This window comes from Arachis stenosperma, chromosome 6, assembly GCF_014773155.1.
Source record: "Arachis stenosperma cultivar V10309 chromosome 6, arast.V10309.gnm1.PFL2, whole genome shotgun sequence".
Lineage (NCBI taxonomy): Eukaryota > Viridiplantae > Streptophyta > Magnoliopsida > Fabales > Fabaceae > Arachis > Arachis stenosperma.
In genome coordinates this window covers 126,026,520-126,046,897 of record NC_080382.1, presented here as the reverse complement: position 1 = coordinate 126,046,897, position 20,378 = coordinate 126,026,520, and positions in this window count along the sequence as shown.

Below are 20,378 nucleotides of genomic sequence, written 5' to 3'. Positions count from 1 at the left end.
TAACTCTTCATGGAGAAATCATCCAAATTTCTCATGGAAGGATCAACAGAGACCTCAACAAGGTTTCAACAACAATAATGGTGGAAGAAACAGGTTTAGCAATGGCAAGCCTTTTCCATCATCTTCTCAGCAACAGACAGAGAATTCTAAGCAGAACCACTCTAACTTAGCAACCATGGTCTCTGATCTAATAAAAACCACTCAAAGTTTCATGACTGAAACAAGGTCCTCCATTAGGAATTTGGAGGCACAAGTGGGACAGCTGAGCAAGAAAATTACTGAACTCCCTCCTAGTACTCTTCCAAGCAATACAGAAGAGAATCCAAAAGGAGAATGTAAGGCCATTAACATGGCCGAATTTGGAGAGGAGGAAGAGGCAGTGAACGCCACTGAGAAAGACCTCAATGGACGTCCACTGGCCTCCAATAAGTTCCCTAATGAGGAACCATGGGAATCTGAGGCTCACATTGAGACCATAGAGATTCCATTGGACTTACTTCTGCCATTCACGAGCTCTGATGAGTATTCTTCCTCTGAAGAGGATGAATATGTCACTGAAGAGCAAGTTGCTAAATACCTTGGAGCAATCATGAAGCTAAATGACAAGTTATTTGGTAATGAGACTTGGGAGAACGAACCTCCTTTGCTCACCAAAGAACTGGATGACTTGTCTAGGCAGAGATTACCTCAAAAGAGACAAGATCCTGGGAAGTTTTCAATACCTTGTACCATAGGCACCATGACCTTTAAGAAAGCTCTGTGTGACTTAGGGTCAAGTGTAAACCTCATGCCTCTCTCTGTAATGGAGAAGCTAGGGATCTTTGAGGTACAAGCTGCAAGAATCTCACTAGAGATGGCAGACAATTCAAAGAAACAAGCTTATGGACTTGTAGAGGATGTTCTGGTAAAGATTGAAGACCATTACATCCCTGCTGATTTCATAGTCCTAGAGACTGGGAAGTGCATGGATGAATTCATCATCCTTGGCAGACCCTTCCTAGCCACAGCAAAGGCTGTGATTGATGTGGACAGAGGAGAATTGATCATTCAAGTGAATGAAAAATCCTTTGTGTTTAAGGCTCAAGGATATCCCTCTGTCACCATGGAGAGGAAGCATGAAGAGCTTCTCTCAAAACAGAGTCAAACAGAGCCCCCACAGTCAAACTCTAAGTTTGGTGTTGGGAGGCCACAACCAAATTCTAAGTTTGGTGTTGAACCTCCACATTCAAACTCTAAGTTTGGTGTTGGAAGATTCCAACATTTCTCTGAGTATCTGTGAGGCTCATTGAGAGCCCTCTGTCAAGCTACTGACATTAAAGAAGCGCTTGTTGGGAGGCAACCCAATGTTATATTTTATCTATTTTCCTTTGTTATTTTATGTTTTCTGTAGGTTGATGATCATGAGAAGTCACAAAATCAATTGAAAAAGCAAAAACAGAATAAAAAACAGAAAGAAAAATAGCACACCCTTGAGGAAGACCTTGCTGGCGTTTAAACGCCAGTAAGGGCAGCAAATGGGCGTTTAACGTCCAGTCTGGCACCATTCTGGGCGTTTAACGCCAGAAAGGGGCACCAGACTGGCATTAAACGCCAGGAAAGGACAAGAAGTTGGCGTTAAACGCCAGAAATGGGCACCAGCCCGGTGTTTAACGCCAGAATTGGCATGAAGAGCAATTTTGCTCGCCATTTGGTGCAGGGATGACTTTTCCTTGACACCTCAGGATCTGTGGACCCCACAGGATCTCCACCTACCCCACCACTCTCTCTCTTCTTCTTCACCCATTCACCAATCACCTCAACACCTCTTCCCCAAAAACCCTTCACCTATCAAATCCCATCTTTCTCTTCACCACTCACATCCATCCTTCATAAAACCCCACCTACCCCACCATTCAAATTCAAACCACTTTCCCTCCCAAACCCACCCTCCCATAGCCGAACCCTACCCCTCTCTTCACCCTATATAAACCCATCTTCACTCCTTCATTTTCACACAACCTAAACACTACTTCTCTCCCTTTGGCCGAACCACAAAGCCACCTCCCTCTCCTCTATTTCTTCTTCTTCTACTCTCTTCTTTCTTCTTTTGCTCGAGGACGAGCAAACCTTTTAAGTTTGGTGTGGTAAAAGCATTACTTTTTGTTTTTCCATAACCATTTATGGCATCCAAGGCCGGAGAAACCTCTAGAAAGAGGAAAGAGAAGGCAAAAGCTTTCACCTCCGAGTCATGGGAGATGGAGAGATTCATCTCAAGGGTGCATCAAGACCACTTCTATGAAATTGTGGCCTTGAAGAAGGTGATCCCCGAGGTCCCTTTCAAACTCAAAAAGAGTGAATATCCGGAGATCCGACATGAGATTCGAAGAAGAGGTTGGGAAGTTCTTACCAACCTCATTCAACAAGTCGGAATCTTAATGGTTCAAGAGTTCTATGCCAATGCATGGATCACCAAGAACCATGATCAAAGTATGAACCCGGACCCAAAGAATTGGCTTACAATGGTTCGGGGGAAATACTTAGATTTTAGTTCGGAAAATGTAAGGTTGGCATTCAACTTGCCCATGATGCAAGGAGATGAACACCCTTACACTAGAAGGGTCAACTTTGATCAAAAGTTGGACCAAGTCCTCATTGACATCTGTGAAGAGGGCGCCCAATGGAAGAGAGATTCAAGAGGGAAGCCGGTTCAACTGAGAAGGCATGACCTCAAGCTCGTGGCTAGGGGATGGTTGGAGTTTATCCAACGCTCAATCATTCCCACTAGCAACCGGTCTGAAGTTACTCTAGACCGGGCCATCATGATTCATAGCATCATGATTGGAGAAGAAGTAGAAGTTCATGAGGTTATAGCCCAAGAACTTTATAAGGTGGCGGACAAGTCCTCTACCTTGGCAAGGTTAGCCTTTCCTCATCTCATTTGTCACCTCTGTTATTCAGTTGGAGTTGACATAGAGGGAGACATCCCCATTGATGAGGACAAGCCCATCACTAAGAAAAGGATGGAGCAAACAAGAGATCCCACTCATCATGAAATCCCTGAGATGCCTCAAGGGATGCACTTACCTCCACAAAACTATTGGGAGCAAATCAACACCTCCCTAGGAGAATTGAGTTCCAACATGGGACAACTAAGGGTGGAGCACCAAGAACATTCCATCCTCCTCCATGAAATTAGAGAAGATCAAAGAATCATGAGAGAGGAACAACAAAGGCAAGGAAGAGACATTGAGGAGTTCAAGCACTCCATAAGACCTTCAAGAGGAAGAACAAGCCGCCATCACTAAGGTGGACCCGTTCTTTAATCTCCTTGTTCTTTATTTTTCTGTTTTTCGAAAAATCATGCTTATGTTTATCTATGTTTGTGTCTTGTGATCATTAGTGTCTTAGTGTCTATGCCTTAAAGTTATGAATGTCCTATGAATCCATCACCTTTCTTGAATGAAAAATGTTCTTAATTAAAAAAGAGAAGAATTGCATGAATTTTGAATTTTATAGCAGATTAATTATTTTGATGTGGTGGCAACACTTTTGTTTTCTGAATGTATGCTTAAACAGTGCATATGTCTTTTGAATTTGTTGTTCATGAATGTTGGCTCTTGAAAGAATGATGAAAAAGGAGACATGTTACTGAGGATCTGAAAAATCATAAAAATGATTCTTGAAGCAAGAAAAAGCGAAAAAAAAAGAGAAGAAAAAGAACGAAAAAAAGGGAGAAAGAGAAAAAGAAAGAAAAAGAAAGAAATAAAGTTGTGATCCAAGGCAAAAAGAGTGTGCTTAAGAACCCTGGACACCTCTAATTGGGGACTCTAGCAAAGCTGAGTCACAATCTGAAAAGGTTCACCCAATTATGTGTCTGTGGCATGTATGTATCCGGTGGTAATACTGGAAGACAGAGTGTTTTGGGCCACGGCCAAGACTCATAAAGTAGCTGTGTTCAAGAATCATCATACTTAACTAGGAGAATCAATAACACTATCTGGATTCTGAGTTCCTATAGAAGCCAATCATTCTGAATTTCAAAGGATAAAGTGACATGCCAAAACTGTTCAGAGGCAAAAAGCTAAAAGCCCCGCTCATCTAGTTAATACTGATCTTCATAGATGTTTTTGGAATTCTTTGCATATTCTCTTCTTTTTATCTTATTTTATTTTCAGTTGCTTGGGGACAAGCAACAATTTAAGTTTGGTGTTGTGATGAGCGGATAATTTGTACGCTTTTTGGCATTGTTTTTAGTATGTTTTTAGTATGTTTTAGTTAGTTTTTAGTATATTTTTATTAGTTTTTAGTTAAAATTCACTTTTTTGGACTTTACTATGAGTCTGTGTGTTTTTCTGTGATTTCAGGTATTTTCTGGCTGAAATTGAGGGACCTGAGCAAAAATCTGATTCAGAGACTGAAATGGACTGCAGATGCTGTTGGATTCTGACCTCCCTGCACTCGAAGTGGATTTTCTGGAGCTACAGAGGCCCAATTGGTGCGCTCTCAACGGTGTTGGAAAGTAGACATCCTGGGCTTTCCAGAAATGTATAATAGTTCATACTTTGCCCAAGATTTGATGGCCCAAACCGGCGTTCCAAATCAGCTCAAGAATGCCCAGCGTTAAACGCCGGAACTGGCACAAGAATGGGAGTTAAACGCCCAAACTGGCACAAAAGCTGGCGTTTAACTCCAAGAGAAGTTTCTACACGAAAATTCTTCAATGCTCAGCCCAAGCACACACCAAGTGGTCCCGGAAGTGGATTTTTATGTCATTTACTCATTTCTGTAAATCTTAGGCTACTAGTTCCTTATAAATAAGACCTTTTGCTATTGTATTTGACATCCTTGGATCTTTGATCATCTTTAGATCTTTGAATCTTTGGATCCTTGATCATTTTGAGTCTTTTGATCATGTATTGGGAGGCTGGCCATTCGGCCATGCCTAAACCTTGTTCTTATGTATTTTCAACGGTGGAGTTTCTACACACCATAGATTAAGGTGTGGAGCTCTGCTGTACCTCGAGTATTAATGCAATTACTATTGTTCTTCTATTCAATTCAGCTTATTCTTATTCCAAGATATTCATTCGTACCCAAGAACATGATGAATGTGATGATTATGTGACGCTCATCATCATTCTCACTTATGAACGAGTGCCTGACAACCACCTCTGTTTTACAAGCAAACAAGGCTTGAATGTTTATCTCTTGGATTCTTTAATCGGAATCTTCGTGGTATAAGATAGAATTGATGGCGGCATTCAAGAGAATCCGGAAGGTCTAAACCTTGTCTGTGGTATTCTGAGTAGGATTCAAAGATTGAATGACTGTGACGAGCTTCAAACTCCTGAAGGCTGGGCGTTAGTGACAGACGCAAAAGAATCAATGGATTCTACTCCAACCTGATTGAGGACCGACAGATGAATAGCCGTGCCGTGACAGGGTGCGTTGAACATTTTCACTGAGAGGACGGGACTGTAGCCACTGACAACGGTGATGCCCAACATACAGCTTGCCATGGAAAGGAGTAAGAAGGATTGGATGAAGATAGTAGGAAAGCAGAGAGACGGAAGGGACAAAGCATCTCCATTCGCTTATCTGAAGTTCTCACCAATGAATTACATAAGTATCTCTATCTTTATAATCTATTCATATATCATTCATAACCATTTGAATCTGCCTGACTAAGATTTACAAGATGACCATAGCTTGCTTCATACCAACAATCTCCGTGGGATCGACCCTTACTCGCGTAAGGTTTATTACTTGGACGACCCAGTGCACTTGCTGGTTAGTTGTGCAAAGTTGTGTTTATGCCATGGTATTGAGCACCAAGTTTTTGGATTCATTACCGGGGATTATTTGAGTTGTGAAAAGTAGTGATCACAATTTTGTGCACCAGTGGTAATACTTAAAAACAAAATACTTAGAGTCACGGCTATGCTCAAAGGTGCAAAACACCAAAACAAAAAAGAAACTGTGTTCAAGAATCAAGAAAAGTTAAAAGAAGAGAATCAATAATATTATCTGGATTCTAGTTCTAAGGGATGCCAATACTTCTTAGCTTCAAAGGAAAGTGAGATGCCAAAACTATTCAGAAGTAAAGAGCTAATAGCCCCATTCAATTATTTGGAACTAAGCTTCATGGAAAACTCTAATACTTATTGTATCTTTCTCTTCTTTTTAGTCCTACTTGTTTTTAGTTGCTTGAGGACAAGCAACAGTTTAAGTTTGGTGTTCTGATGAGTGGATATTTTATACCCCTTTTGACACTATTTTCTTAGTGTTTTTAGTTATAATTTACTAAGTTTTAGTAGTTTTTAGTGCAAAAATCACCTTTTGGATGTTACTTTGAGTTTTTATGTTTTTCTTATGATTTTAGGTGATTTTTGAGTGAATTTGGCAAGTTTTGGCAAAGTCTGATTCAGAGGCAAAGAAAGGATAGCAGATGCTGTCAAAACCTGTCCTCCATGCATTCAAACAAGCATTTTTGGAGCTACAGATATGCAATTGATGCGATCTCAATGGCATTGAAAAGATGACTTCCAGAACTTTTCAGCAATATATAATAGTTTATACTTTTCTTCGTAAAGAATTGCCCAAAACGGGCGTTGAACACCCAACTTACCCCCTTTCTGGCGTTCAACGCCCAAACAGGACTAACCTCCTAAGTTGAATGCCCAGAACTCAAGTTAGATGCCAGACATCAGCCCAAACACTCATTAAGTGGGCTCCAAAGTGGATTTTAGCACTTGTTAGCTTATTTTATTTTCTTTTTGTAATTTTTAATTAAAAATAATATCTTTTAGGTTTAGTTTTAGAGTTTTTATTATAAATAGGGGACTTCCTTCCTCCTAAGCATTATGCCTTCCAGGAGGGAAGAAGCACAGGCACATTACTTTGCCCTTTCTTTTCTGTAAAGCATGAGTAACTAAACCTTCTCAGTTAAAGATAGGAGCTCTGCTCATCACCATGGATTAATATTATTGCTTTTCTACTTTAATATATGTTTGATTCTATTCTATAATACATTTTTGTTCTTCATCCTTATGAATCTAGGGTGGAACGGAAGTATGACCCCTTATTCTAAATGAGTTTTTACGAGTCCTTGACAGCATAGTATTGATCTACAGTTTCAGAATGGATCACACATTCCAATAAAGTATTTGGGCTAATTGGGATATCTGACATGAAATCTCGTTAGTCATGGATAATTGAGGTTTCTGTGGCGCTAAGACTAGAATCATAGAGCTTCATTCTCCGATCCTAAAGATCTAACATTGTCTGTGGCATTTTGAGTAAGATCATCAGAGATTGAATTGTGTGAGCTTCACCCTCGTCCAGATTGAATGACCACTGACCTTGGCATTTGGTGTGGATCAGAGGAGATTAATGACCACTAACCCTGGCTTTAATCACTTACAGCCTTGCCATTGAATGAATCATTCGTTGTTAAAGTAGACAATGAGAAGTATTAATTCGGAAGAACAAGCATCTCTGAGGCCTTAACTGATTCTCCATTATTGTTTCTACATTAATTTAGTATTGTTTTCTTTATTATTTTGTTTTATGCACATACATCAATAACTCTCTTTTTTATTCGCCTGACTAGGATCTGCAGGATAACCACAACTTACTCAATCCGACAATCCTCGTGGGATTGACCCTCACTCACCTGAGATATTACTTGGACAACCCAGTGCACTTGCCGATTCAGTTGTGTGAGTTTTAATTTCGCGCACCAATAAACTATAAAATTATGGTTTATCAGCGCCCGTAGCGTCGAGCTCTACAAAACCCACCAAACAATTTAAGAGGTAAGTCACATTTTCTGTCCCAGCTACTCATTCCCTCAATTTTGAAATTCAATCAGTAATTATGTTGAATCTTGTGTAAATTTGGTGTTTAAGGTCAAACTAACTTGCGGATTTTGTTGGGTTTGGCTCACTTGAGCTTTAGGCAAGGTGAAAACCTTACCCCTCTTGTGGATTTGTTGAGATTTTGAGTTCGGAGATTAATTATAGTGATATATGTGGATTAGATTGAATATTATTGCTGAATATCAAATTGGAGGACGAATTTGTGAAATTAGAACTTAATTGAGGAAATGGAAGCTTGAGATCAATTTTGGAAGCTTGTTTCGTTGGTGAGGGGCTGTGGTTGATAGCTTATGGTGCGGGGAATGCTTAAGGTGTTCCGGGTTAATCGAAAAATCGGCCAAAGTATGGTTTCAGTTTCTCGTATCTAAAATATAATGTGTCGTAAAAACGTGGGTTAGTGACCGTAAGATAGGAATTGAATGGTTGATATTGTTGATTGGTTGAGGTTGATTATTATGTATGTGGTTAATGGCTTTTCAGATTGTGATTGAGGTTCTTGTTAATGATGTATGTAACTTGTATATGATAGTGGTTGATGTGTATAATGGTTAGTGAATTTGAATATTATTTGAATTCGAATTATTGAGTTGAGATTGATGAAAAAGGAGAATCGGTAGGTTGTGGGATGAATAAAGAGGTTGAAAATATGAATTTAGAGTGCTTGATGATATTATGGTAAGATTTATTTTGGTTTTAAAAGGTTTGAAGTATGTATGTTTTGAAAGTTGAGGTTTGCGAATTTTATGAAAACTCTTATTTTTAGCCAAATTTGGTGGAGCATAACTTGGCCTCTAGACCTTCGAATTTTATCAAACTTGCCTTGAAAGAAAATTTGGTCAGAGAGGTTTACACCATTCAAAAAATGGAGGAGAAATATTTTAAAACAACAAAGTTATGCGCGATCAAAGTTTGGTGTGCAAAACATAAATTCTAGACTTAGCGGCTTTTGAGATTTCTACTAAGCATGCGTACGCGAGGAACACATCTGCCGCAAGCAGTTCATTTGGGGTGGAACACACGCGAATGCAAGCAAGGGGGTTGGATACACGACCATCCATTTTTAGCCGTGTGCGTTGATAAACCACTATTTTATGATTTATCTTGTGCTAAATTGAGTGGATTTTATCAATCTTTCATACACTTATTCATATAAAATGCATGGTTTTACATTTTCCTTCCTAATTTGGTGCTTTGATTGAAAACATGCCTCTTTGACTTTAAATTTGCTATTTTTAATCCTCTCTTATTACCATTCGATGTCGTGATATGTTTGTTAAGTATTTTCAGGGTTTATAGGGCAGGAATGGCTTAGAGGATGGAAAAGAAGCATGCAAAAGAGGAAGGAACACAAGGAATTAAGGATTTCATGGGCGAGCAGCGACGCGCGCGCGTGGAGTGACGCGTATGCGTGACCAGGAGAAAGTTCAGCAACGCGCACGCGTGGAGCAACGTGTACGCGTGAATAGAAAATTGCGCAGCGACGTGTACGCGTGATATTCCGACACGTGCTGCAGATATCAGAATTCGCTGGGGGCGATTTTTGGGCCCCATTTTGTCCTAGTTTCAGGCCCGAAAGTCCATATTAGAGGTAGGGGTGAAGTTGAGACAGAAGACACATTCATTCTCACTTAGTTTTAGTTTTAGTTTTGAATTTTAGAGAAAGAAACACTACTTCTCCTAGGGTTCTTGGTATTTTCTTAGCTTTGCTTTTGGACTGGATTTGGAGAGAGTTGCTACTACCTTCGATTGAAGTTTCCATCGTTATAGTTTACTTTTCTATCACGCTACTCTTTTGCTTTCCATTTAGTTGCTCCAATTTATGTTCAGATTTTGTTAAGTTGAATTTATTAATACAATGAACGATTTTTATATTTAATTCCATTGCTTGTTAATTTCTTTTAATTAATTGTCAGTCTCAATTTTTTCTTTTATAAATTTATTCTAATTACCATGTCTCCTCTTTATTCTGATTACATATTTATGAAAATGGCATTCATGTTTATGATTTAAAACTCCCAACTTGGCTTGGAAGTTGATTAATTGGAAACCCTTGAGTTGGAATACTCAAGTGTTAATATCTAATTGGAAATTGCTCTCAAGTGAATTTTTACTAACTCTAATCCTTCCTTGGGAGGTGAGTGGGACTTGTGAATTAGAGCTGGTATTACCTACTTGACTTTACTCTATTAGTTAGAGGATAACTAAGTAGAAGCAATTACCTTTTACTATTATATTTGAGAAAGTTAACAAGGATAGAAACTCCAATTAATCTTCTCTTAGCCAAGGTTTTTTATTTCAAATACAGAACATCTCTTGTTAATTGCTCATTGCGTTAATTTCTTGTTATTTACTTTTCCATCTTCAAACTCCAAAAATTACTCAAAAAATTCCTAACCAATAAATTGCACCTTGTGTCAACTCTTTGGGAAATGACTTGGAAATTCTACTCCTAGTTATTTTATTCTAAATTGTGACATCCTTTTAAATTGAGAGTGAAATTTTCATCAATTAAGAACTGTACTTGCAACGCTGTTTCTATTAAAAATTTCTTAACAGGCAATTTTCTGCCCGTCATGCGTACAACTCCTGTTTTTCTAAAATATGAATTTTTGTATTTTTAAACTATTCCTCTATCTTTTAAAACCTTTATAACTTTCATTTAAATCTTGGTAGATAGATTTTGGGTAATGGAGTATGGTTGAGACTGTTAGAGAATATATCTTGTTGGTGAATAAAGAGGTAAAGCGGAGATTTGTTATTAAAGGGTGCTGAAAATGTTGAATGTGAGAATAATGATAGTTGATTAAGATTGAATGAATGTATGTTTGAGATACCTGGGTAGTAGCAAGGATGGTGGTTCGTCTCGCTTGCTCCGGGTCAATGTTTGAGATTTGATAATAATGATGATTGATTTAGACTGGATGAATGTATGTTTGAGATACTTGGACAGTAGCAAGGATTGCGGTTCGTCCCGCTTATTCCAGGTCAGTGATTGTGACGCCTGGGTAGTAGCAGTAGTAGTGGATTATTCCACTTACTCCAGGTTGAGCTTTTAAACACCCGCCTAGGTAGTAGCGGTAGTAGTGGTTCTTCCACTCGCTCTGAGTTAAGTGGGTAGTAGTAAGTGGGTTGTAGCTCAAACCCACTTGCTCCGCAATGTGTGTTTCTGTCTATGGTTAGCTACAGGACATATCGGGTTGGCTATATAACTGACAGATGATATCATCAGCCAGAGGACAGGCATGCATCATATGCATTTGTGTTTCTTGTTTGATTTTTCATTAATTGGGCTTGCCTATGTGATTATTATGCCTACTTGCTAAATTTGCTACCTGCTGTAATTGTATTCTACTTTTGTTTGCCATTGTCTTTTTGCTTGTCTGTGTGGTTCCATCGGAGTTGGAGGTTTTGGAGGAAAGTAGACGATGGAAGGTTTCAGTTAGAGTTTATTTAAGATTTAGAACCTTGGATGACCTACCCTATTTATGGTTTACAATTTATTATCTTTAAGTTTTATAATATGAGTGTCGAAGTTCTAGGATCACTTTTGGCTTTCTTGGGACATTATATGTTAGAGATATGGGCATTGTTACCATGCTGAGAACTCCCAATTCTTATCCCATACAATATTGTTGTTTTTCAAATATAGGTCAAGCGGCACCTCGCTGAGGCATTCTGGGAGCATCTGTCAGCGAAGGATTCTTGTGTTTTGGGTTTATGTTTTGGTTATGTAATATATATATGGATGTTCTTATCTCTCCACTATGTATATATTATGTTTTATCCCTCCTAGAGGTTGACTTAGAGAAATGGATTTTGTAAACAGTATTTTGGGTATGTTGGGTTTCTCATGTATATATATATATATATATATATATATATATATATATATATATATATATATATATATATATATATATATAGGTTGATATGCTCTATCCGGTTTTTAACTTTGTGAGCCGGGTCAGAAGCTTTGTTCTTTATATCTTGGAACTCCATTGTATATACCCATGTTTTGTTTTACTCTTACCTTGCTTCGATTACGCTAATATTTACGTGAGTGTTGCACTTTTTGGTTTAACGTTTTGTTTTAACTTTTATTCAAAGGCTCCTCGATAAAATTTCCTTTCAACTATATTATATATATAATTTTACTTTTAGAGGTTGTAATACCTCACTACCTCAATTTTATGACTTAAGCATAAAATTAAGTGTGGTAGGGTGTTACAGAAGCCAAAAACTTCATGGTCATGAGGGGTTCTCTCTTTCTTGTTGAGTCAGCGATTCAAGTTATAAATATCTTAAACGGATAATTATGAAAATTAGATATATTAAAATACAAGTAATAATATATATAAGGGTAAATATATATGAGTTACTAATATAAATTATATTAGTAACTGTTCATGCCTTGAGTCGAGCTGTACAACCCGAGCTGATCGACGACAAATCAACCGTCTTGTTCAGATCAGGTTTACCCGACCTCTTCGTAAAAGAGGTCGGCCAAAACGCTACGGAGGCCCAAAGAAGCCCAAAACGGAGGAACACGACCCGAATCTAAAGGCTGCAAAAGCCTAAAGAAAGATAAGGCGGTTCCCCCTTAAAGATAAGATGACTTCACTCAAAGATAAGATAAGATAACTATCTTATCCCCAGGAAGGTCACTCCACACCATTATAAATACACTGGAGCACCCAGGTATAACTCATACTCTGATTCTACTAAAAACCTACTTAATACCCTTGCTAACTTAAGCATCGGAGTCCTTTGCAGGTACCATCACCGTCTGGGGACAAAGGATCAGCACCACCACCAGATCCAACAAGCCGGATACGGCGGCTCCGGCCACCATCATCAAGTCAAACTCAAAAGCGCCGACCAGTACAGAAGATCTCATCCGAGATCGACCTACAGTTTCAGGTAACCCTTGGAATAGTAACTTAAGGATAAAAGATATTTGATGAAGCGTTAGCAACTCTAAGTTCATCAAGAAATACCGATAATTACTTATATCGACAAATTTCGGACTTAATAATAATAATAATATTATTATCTAGACTTTATTATAATTAGAGCCACTAAAATAAATAACTAACATAATCATTTTACTTCGGGGTTCGAAGTTGACTCATCAGAATAAAATTAATCGCTTCAAAATATTATATTTGAAAAATCTTGTGTTAGTGTAAAAATTAGGGTTGTTACATTAATCCACCAATATTATATGATAACCGTATCTAATTTACTTGTGTTGAAGGTTGTTTTTGTAAAATTATTGTTGAAGTGATACTAAATTTTTTGAAAAATTAGTCACCAGAATATATTTGATGCAAATTAAAAATTTTTAGAACAAAATTAAAACAAAATAAAATTTAAGAATATTTTTAAAATTTTTAACAAATTTTAAAAAAAAAATATACTTCACCTTAAACTTAATTAAATAATTGTATAAAATTTTAAGCATTTTATCTATGGTTATGATAACAAAGAGCCCTTTGTTAAATTCAGTGGCATCTTCAGAACCTACATGAATTTGTGGGTGAACACCACATCACATGCTTAAGGAATATATAATTGGCAAAGATGAATTTGATTGTGCTCCATCTAAATATGGTTGTGAGACATTTGTATCTAAAACTTATTTACTTTGATTTTGATTTTGGTTGCATCACCAAAAATTACTTTCCAGTGATGTAGCGAGGGGCATGAAAGAAGAAGGAAATGAAGAAGGAAATTTTATGCGCTTAAAAGTTTTGGGTGTTCTAAATGTTGGTCAAGTATTAACCAAAAATTGTTGGTACGGTCTTCTTTTTTTTTTGGTTCTTGGTGCCTATTGCAATAACTCTTTTTACAAATATGTTAATTTTGATAGGTAAGAAATTTATTTTTAGAATTATTCTCCACATCTAAATAATTTTAACATTCAAATTCATCCAAGTAATTTAGAGTCACGTGCTTCTTTTCAAGAAATAGGTTGAGTCACTGCTATTGCCACTGCAAACTGTTTGATGGTATTGTCATTGCGGAGAGTTGTCGATGTGGCTAATGCTGCTACTATTGCTAGTTCAGTTCGAGTCTGTTGTTGTTGTTGTGAGCTAGGACGAAATTGGAGTCACGCTTGACTTTGTGGATTGAATAACTGTGGTAGGGGTTTCGTTTTTTTTTAAATTAAAGGTTTTGATTTAAGAATGCCTATAAGGTCTATTGAATAATTGCAAATAATTCATGATTGTCTGAACTGATTAAATGATGAGTGTGAGATGGATTTGTGACTGTAAAAATGATTGAATTCGATGAAGATGTGTTTGATTTTCTGATTGTTTGAGAATGCTAAAAATTCTTATTTTTAGCTGGTTGTGATGAGAATTGCTGGAATTATGGCTGTGAATACGTTATGTTTATGCTTTGGTTAAATGATGTATGAATTGAAAATTGTATATTGGTCTGAATTGTATGGGATGGATGAAATTGTTTGCTTGACTGATTTATTAATTGATTTGGTTAATTCTAGATTGAATGCTGGTTTAGATCAAGATAAATTGAGAATTTATGAAAGTGAAGGAGTCCGTAAGAGTGGTAAAGTCTAATTTTAAGGGGAGGTTATGTCCGAGTTCTTGTAAAAATATACGAAAAGTGGTTTTGGTTAATATTAAATTTTTAAACAAATATGGTCGGAGGGTCTTGTAAAGTTTAAATGAACGAGTGAATTTTCTTTGGTTTTAATATCAAAAGACTTGAAAGGAGGCTAATTTTTATTGAAATAGAAAGTGGCTTAACTTCAAAGAAAATGGTTTGATTATTGAAAATGGATTTGATATTCGAAAATAGTTGAGAAATTGTTTGGTTAGGACCCTTAAGGGTGGCCAAACCCGAATTTCAGAGGAAATACTGTTGAAATTTTTATAAAATTTCGAGACTTTGTTTAAAGCATTATTTAGAAGAAAATTGAATTTAAGAATCATATTATTTGATTTTGATTCATTACGAAAAGAGTCTTGTTTTCAGTTCGATTTATTAAGAAAAGTATAATGTCTTAAGTTCAATCTATTAAGAAAAGATTTTGTTTTAAGTTATGTTTTGAGTTCGGTTTATTGAGAAAAGGAATGTTATCTTGATTAAATGTTAAAGAAGTCTGAATTCTTATAAACTAAACGTTTTGAGGTTATGATTGATGAATGGCTGAAAGTGTACCTTTCTGATTATGTGGAGGTGTGAATGATTATTATGTGGTAATGTAGAGGTATGATTGATTATTTGGTGATGCTGAGGTATGACAAAAAGAAAAGAAATGAGAAACAATGATTGGAAAAAGATAATTGAGAATTAGTTGTTTGATTAGGCCTTATGCCAATTACCAATGCGGAAACGCCCGCCTAACTGATAGCCTGTTTCTGACTGAGATGCACTTTTCTAAGCTATAACAAATTGTTATTATTATTTCCAGCCTAACTGACACGGATAAACCCGTGATGCCGAGGTATCCTAACTAACATGGGTTTGCCCATGATGATACTTATGCTTCGGCCTAACTAACACGGATAAACCCGTGATTCCGAGGTATCTTAACTGACATGGGTTTGCCCATGATGATACCAGTGCCTGACTAACTTAGTGAGAAACCATATTCGGGATTCATCCTGGGTAACGTCGGGTTGCAGTTAGACAATCGACGCATGAGCTCATGGCCTGCATAGGAAAGGCATCATCATATGTATTTGTGTGAATTGCTTGAGTGTTCCCGTGTGCTGTGTTGTATTATTTGTGAATTCCTTGTATTTGATTTATGTATAAATTGTTTGTGTGCTTGTATTGTGTGTTTGCTTGTGCTTGTTGGTTCTTGTATATGTCAAGGATTAAGATAACCGAGAACTAATCACTGTAACTCAAAACCGAATTATGTGATTGGAATTTGCTTAAAGTAATATAATTTGAAGAAAACTAACTAAAGTCTTTAAAGTAAGTTTTAAAGAATTCTAAAGGTAATTATTTTAAAGTTATAAGTAATTATTTGCATTTTATTTCTTTACTCTCACGGCATTCACTTTTCCTACTGAGAACTTGCAAGGACGATGTTCTCACCTCCTACAGATTTTTTTTTCAGTGACAGGTTCAGGAATCCTTGGCGCAGAGCCACGACCGAACTACAGAGTTATATATATATATATATATATATATATATATGTATGTATGTATGTATGTATTCGTATTTTTTGTATTTGGTTTAGTCTTAGATTTTGTTTTTTCCCTCGTCGTTTATTGTTTTGGTTTTTAGAGGGAGTAGCACTTGTATTTAAGAATCTTTGAATAAGTCTATGTATATAATGCTATGTGAATATATACCTTTGTGATTAAGTGATTTAAAGCAAAGGCTTTTCGTTTTCTTAATTAAAATTTCGGTTTGTATTCGCGAAGGCTCCATATTAAATAAATGTAGTATGAAATTAAAGGAGTAGAGGTAGAGTGTATCCCCCATTCCTGGTTTTGAGAGTATGAGGGGCTCTGCTAGTATTCGTTTGAAGTACTGCAAAGCCTCTTCGCACTAAGGTTCCTATTTAAAGCTTATGCCCTTTTTCATGAGTTTGAAGAAAGGAATGACCTTTTGGGTGGAGGCCCTGAGAAAACATGAGAGGGTGAAAAGTCGTCCCGTTAGTCTTTGTAAGTCCTTAAAGTTTGCGGGGCTGCTCATCTCGAAGATAGCCTTACACTTTTTTGGGTTTGCTTCTACTCTTCGTTGTGTGATCATAAAGTCCAAGAATTTTCCAACCTCCATCTTGAAGGCACACTTTGTCAGATTGAGGCACGTTCGGTGCTTCCTTAATGTGCCTAGTATGAGCTCTAGCTCGTTAATGAGTTCTTCTCTAGTTTGGGTTTTCGCTAACATGTCATCAATGTAACTTCCAGTTTAGTCCCTAAGATATATTTAAAAATCTTGGTGACGTGCCGTTGGTAGGTGGCCCTAATGTTTTTCAATCCGAAAGGCATGATTATATAGTAGTACGTGCCTTTAAGGGTTATGAACGCGGTTTCTCCTCGTCTGGTTGGTGCATCAGTATCTAATTGTATCCGGAGTACATGTCCATAAAGCTAAGGTACTAGTGCCCCAAGGAAGCATCTACTAGTCCATCAATGTTTGGCAGAGGGAAGGCATTTTTTGGATAAGCTTTGTTCAAGTCTGTGTAGTCGACGCACATTCGCCATTTGTCGTTTGCCTTTTTTACTAGAACGACATTGGCTAGTTAGGACGTATATGGGAGCTCTCGGATGTATCCCATTTTGAGTAAGCTCTTGACTTGCTTTCCAACCTTAGTAGCTCGATTTGCAGACATCTTCCTTCTTTGTGCTACTTGCTTGACCTTGGGGTTTACGACTAATTGGTGAGACATCAATTCTAGGTCTATTCCAGGCATGTTGGCTGAGGTAAAGGTGATAGATCTCTGTTCCACCTTAGGAGCTCCACGAGCTCACTTTTTAGGCTAAAGGGCAAGTTCTTATTAATGAACGTGAATTCCTATTTGGTCTGTCCTATTTGTAATTTTTCCATATCTCCCTCTGGTTCTGGTCTTAGCTGGTCATCTTGTCATGCGTCAAGGTCGGCGAGAAAGATTCTTGCTGTATATTGGGATTGCTTCTCGAGAGCTAGACTTGTATTGTTGCACTCTACTGCGATTTTCCAGTCACCATGTGTTGTTCCGATGGTGCCATTGTCAGCTTGGAACTTCATGATGAGGAACTTGGTGAATATGATGGTGCATAAGTCATTGATCATTTTTCTCCCTAGGATGATGTTGTAAGCTGTAGAGTCTTTAAGGACTACGAATTCAAAGAGTATGGTTTTCCTCTGACTTCCGGTTTTGATGGTTACTGGCAGTATTATGGATCCTTCCGATTTGAGGAAGTTGTTCTCGAGTTTGGTCACTTTGCTGCGGTGTCTTTGGAGGTTTTCATTTCGGAGTATGAGTTTGTCAAAGGCTCCTCTGAAGAGGATGTTGAAATTGGCTTTGGTGTATACTAGGATTTGTTTTACTAGTCCGGTTCTGACCTTTGCTGAGATGACAAAAGGGGCGTCCTCTGTTGAAGTTCTGTTTTGGAAGTCGTCAGGGGAAAACGTAATGGTTGTTGTCAGGCAGGGAGGTCGTGTTTCGTCTTTCACGGCTAGCACCCAAAGATATTTTTTCAGCTTTGATTTGGATTTTTTTGGTGCATCTTTTCCCATAATCACATTCACTATTATTGTTGGGTCAGTTTTTGGGCTTTCCTGTTGCTCTTGTCTCATCATCCTGGGATTGCGTCCTTCTCGTTCTGGTGATCTTTCACGTTCAACTTTCCAGGGTTCCCAGATGATCTTGGCAAAGTTGGGAAGTTTGCCGTTTCGGATGGCTTGTTCCAGGGCATCTTTCAAGTCAATACAATCTTGTGTCTTGTGGTTGTATCCTTTGTGATAATCGCAATATAGGCTTTTGTTGCTGCCTATCCATTCCTTCAATTGTCAATGCAATCTTGTGTCTTGTGGTTGTATCCTCTGTGATAATTGCAATATCGGCTTTTGCTGCTGCCTATCCATTCCTTCAATTGTTGTGCCTTCGGGAGGATACCTCGTTCTTCTATCTGGTGATAGATCTTGATGATTAGGGCTGGTAGGGGTGTGTAGTTTATGAATTTCCCCACTCTAAATGGTCGGTTGGTGGGGGCGGGCTTGAAGTGCTCCATTTGGACGGGGGTTGCTTCATGGTGCTGTGTTGCCATGGTGCCATTTATTGGCGGCCATGACTTGGCTGACCTTCTCGTCATTTATGTACTCTCTTGCCACGTTCTGAATCTTATGCTGTCCACACCGGCTTGGTGGTTAAGTGTTTATGAAAGTCCTCATTCATGAGTTCGTTGGACAGACAAAGGTTGGCCACGGAATCCGTGAGCCTGTTGATTGTTAAGCACTCGTCATTGAACCTGTCGAGGTACTTCCTCGTGGGTTTGTCTTATCATTAGGTGACTCTAAGCTGATTGATCGAGTGTTTAGCTTCGGCAATCGTAGTAGTAAATTATGCCATGAACTTCCTAGAGATATCTTCAAAAATGGCAATCGAACCATTCGGGAGGGCGTTAAACCACTTGATTGCCGAACCGGCCAGGGTGACCGGGAATGCCCTGCATCAGACTGCGTCGGTGGCTCCTTCCAGGTTCATCCTAGCTTTTAAAGTCGTTAGGTGTTCCTGAGATGCTGTGATTTCAACATTTACTATGACGCCGATAAGGTGATTTCTTGTTTTGAGTTTCTCGCCGTGATTGGCTCTTGGAGGTCGTTTAACTCGTGTGCTCTGGCTCGTGCCGCTCTTTGGAAAATGATCTGGCCCTCTAGGGTTTGTACCCTTTCAAACAGCTTTTGAATTATCTGGATCGTCTTTTCTCCTAGGCCGTTAGTATTTTTGGGAATTCCGTCTTCTCATACTTGCACTATACTGATAACCTTCCCATGGGTTGGCAAGGAAGTATTGCTTCGTAGCTTGTGTGTTAGGTTTGGTGGGTCTGGTTCATGGTGGTGACTTGAGGATCACTCTTCAAATTCCTCCGCCATGCCGTCAAGACTTGGCCGGTCTCCACAAACGGCGCCACTGTAGTAGATGCCACTCGTATGGGTTGTGAGAGGGATAAGAGATTGGCCGGTCATGATGGTGACTTGTCGGACTCTTGGAGTGGTAGGGGGTGGTACTTGCAAAGACTCTCCGACGTTCAAGTCAGAATGGATCTGAGAGGCATAGAAAAAGGTTAGTCAGGTATCTAAGGGAGCCTTTGGCTCCGCTTATATAGCATGCGGTTGTTATCTTATCCTATCTTGTTGGCTAAGATAGGATAAGGGAGGTATTTGAATTTGCGGGTTTAGCCAGAAATTTTTAGGCTGGTTTGCGATTACTAGGCCTGCTTGGGCCGTGATGGTGACCCAAACCTGGATAACCAGGTTCGGTAGTTGCTCCGAAAGAGGACACAGATATCAGATTCGAAACACCGTCCAACTTGACTTGATATATTCTTGAACTATCTGTTCAATTTTTTTTCTTGTGTTTAAACACTAAAAAATATTTAAAATATACTTTTAAAATTTTAATCTCCATTATCAAATCAAGCTTGCAATTTCTCATTCTCTATGTTTACATTTGGAAAGGATTGAAATTTTAAAATTTTGTGTGTGTATGTATTTGTATTTTAAAGGGAAGAAGAAATGCATCCAGTTACGAAAATGGAGAGCACTTGTGTAACACACAGCAATCAAAGCAAAAATTTAATTGTCTGTATTAATTCAAGAAAATCGAACCATCTAAGTTGAATAAATAAAAATTATCTACCCAATTACCCATAATGTTGTATTAAGCATCATTGCCCAATAATACTGCATTTCACGTTGATTTGACCCATTTGAAAACTAATTTATGTGCATAGGATATCACATATTACATATTAATTACTATTAGTATATAATAATAAAAAACTTTTAAATATATCAATATACAAATATTTTTTAATAAAATT